The sequence below is a fragment of the Mytilus trossulus genome, chromosome 7 (assembly GCF_036588685.1).
Source record: "Mytilus trossulus isolate FHL-02 chromosome 7, PNRI_Mtr1.1.1.hap1, whole genome shotgun sequence".
NCBI classification, from domain to species: domain Eukaryota; kingdom Metazoa; phylum Mollusca; class Bivalvia; order Mytilida; family Mytilidae; genus Mytilus; species Mytilus trossulus.
The window spans coordinates 32,337,362-32,340,557 of NC_086379.1; positions in this window are offsets into that span (position 1 = coordinate 32,337,362).

Genomic DNA, 3,196 nt, shown 5'->3' on the forward strand with positions numbered 1-3,196 from the left:
CCTACGGTGATTTCCAAACAACAGCAAGGCGCTCATTTGTTTGAACTTTCTAAACAATGACGTGTTGATGTGTATTGTTCTGCATGACTAAAGTGATAGTTCCTTGAAGTAACAAGTCCAAGTTCTCATCAGTTCTTTCCAGTCATTTTGACTACATATAAGAAGATGTGTTGTAATTGCCAATGAGCATGCAAAGAAATTACCTCCGTTGTAATTCTGCAAACACCCCATAGAGCAAATAACATGCATGATTATTATTGACCATTTGGTATATGGCTGTGTTCTAATCGACACGTACATGAAGGTCATAAATTAATTTGTTGATTGAAATCACATCATTTAATACTAATGGGTGCTGTAGGAGGTCGACCGGAATTTTTAGCGAGGATTGCTTGGCATGACAACTCTTCAAAGAGACAAAATGACACAGAAATTAACAACTTTAGGTTACTGTACGGCATTCGACAACTTGAGCAAAAGCCAACCGCATAGTCAGCTATAAATAGGGGCGGATTCAAGTTTTGTTTAAAGAGGGCTGTAGTTTGTTAAGATTGACGAGTGGAGCGAGGCGAAAAAAAATTTGGCCCCTTTTAAGAACTTATAACATAAAATAAGTGAAATATGCACTTTTTAAACGGTTCCTGGCGTGGGGCATGCTTATTGCATATTTTGTAGTTGCTGGTAAGGTGCAAGGGTTGGACATTTTAGATGCTGTATCTCCCTTTTGATTGTCTATCATTAAATGATAGTTTGGATCCAAGAGCTATGTACTGGTACATTTAATGTGTGATTTGTCAGTAAAGCATAGGCATGGGAAATTCTCGCACGTTTGTTGTGAGTTAAGTTAGAATAACCTCACAGAGTTCTTGTTGCTAACAAGATATACGCTGGGCTATTCGATTGAATTTGAAATACCACCGACACGAGTTTAAAAAGACAAACAAGCAATTTTTATCCAAATGTTTGGTTGATATGTTTCACCCAACAACAGTAAGGGAAGTAAAGGGTTCCAAATCAATCAAAGGCTAAGAATGAGTCTGAAATGACAACGAATTTATGAATGCCGGCCGACAAATGAAGACATAAAGGCCACACCCAGCAGGCAGGTTGCAGTCTGGTCTTGAAAAAAGTGTTCCATATATATCTTTTCGGCGAAACAGACATGAAAACCCCTGCCACAAAAAAATATGCCCGCGTTTATTCATCATGTTCATTTAATGCTAAATAATTCTGTTGGAATTTTCGTTTTTAAAAGCAAAAAAGTGGACAAGATTTTTGTTTTGCGTCTAAAATTTTTGTTTAAGGCAAAAATCAGCGTTATTTTTTTTCTCTCAAATATCTTAGACTGTCTCCTCAAATCAAATGGTTCGTACCTTAGACTTTATATATATCTAGAGCTTATCCTGACTGGAGATCATTATTCAGCTATATTATTTTAAAATAGGCTGGGGCGTTTGGGGTTAAACATATTTCCGTAGTTAGATGCTATTGCTGTGGAACTTTTTTTTTATGAGAGTGTAATTGTCTATTATAGAGCATTACTTTCTGTTTGGTGGAATAGTGAAATAGAAGTCAATATGTTCTTGCTAGATCCTGTGTCGCTTTGAAGGTGTCATGATTGTCATCCTCAGCCTACGCAACGCGTTACTGTAATTTGAATTTCAAAAATGATTGAGAGACGTTTTATTCGACGCAGTGCAGGTCAACTCCATCATATCGAATCACACGACTTCGATAAGTCACGAATTTTCGTATGAAAATTAAATAGTAGTACCCGGGAAATGGCAAAGTTCATCATGTTCTCGAAGTCTAGTCTGATAAATCATTTAAAACAAAAAAGTCCGAGCATCGGGTTCTACACCCTCTACCCCCCCCCCCTCCCCACTCTGGATCCACCACTGAATTTAAAGTCCGAGTAGAAGTATCGGAAACCATTTCACATTGACTGAATCCTATAGTCTGTTATCACGAAACCAAAAAAGGTTTACCAAGTTTGTTTTCACTTTTATCATATTTTTACAATGATAATTTTTATAATTTTCTTTAAATTTTAAGAAGGGAAAATTCTGTTAACAGTTAGTTTTTAGCGTTTTCTTTTATTAATCATTCAATATTAATTCATTATATTTTTAGACCACGCATTTCTCTAATCTTTATTTTTTTTTGCCTTTTCCAAACAGTGTTCATATATAAATGTGTTTTGTAGATTTTTTTGTCGATTCGACCATATTAATGAGGGCCCTCATGGGGTTTTTGATTATGTGATTACTTGGCCGTTTTTTTAATGATTATTTGATTTTTAAGCCAAATATTTCATGATTATTTGATTACCTAGGACTGTATTTTTAGTTTATGATTATTTGATTACTAAAGATAAGCAAATATTTAATGATTATGTGATTATATTGGCAAAAAAATGGTGATTATGTGATTACTAGGACCCCCCCCCCCCCCCCCCATGAGGGGCCTCATTAATATCACGGCCGGCCGACACTCTGACGTTAAGCACGTTATTGCGTCAATGCCGTGAAATGCGACAGAGCAATTTGATAAATAGCTCTTCTATGAAAACTAACTAGTTCAGCTTTATGAAATTTATATCCGTAGATTAGGCAGGTATTACTGTTTCCATAAATATTAAAAATATTCTTTAACTTTTCATATTTTTTTCAAATAATGATACAAATATTACCAAAACGTCAAAAATATGCGTGTCAGACGTAACAAATTATTCGCAAAATAATATTTGCGGGAATTTTTGTGGTCTAATAAAAAGTTAAAAATCCGCGAAAATTCGCATGAAGTCTTATATAATTTATGACGCCATTGCTTTTTTTTGTGTTGATCGAACGGTAACAATTTTTTTTTCAAAAATGAATAATCCTGGCCATGGTCAGGTTTTTGAAAATGGTAAGTTATCAAAATTTATCGCTTTTTAAAATATCAGATGATATAAAATTTTGTTTTTATAAATGATTCCTACAAATGTGCTTAGATAGACCATCTCAAATCCGGAATTTTACAGCACTCGCACCACAAATAAAAACGCATTGGCCTCGGGAAAATGTCTTGCAAGATTGTCCAATGTCGAATTTCGCCGCTTTTTACAAAAACACTGTCAGTTTCAACGTCATTTTATTAAATATTCAATTTGTAGCATATAAAACAGTGCTTTTTCGTAATTGTGCTTTCACCC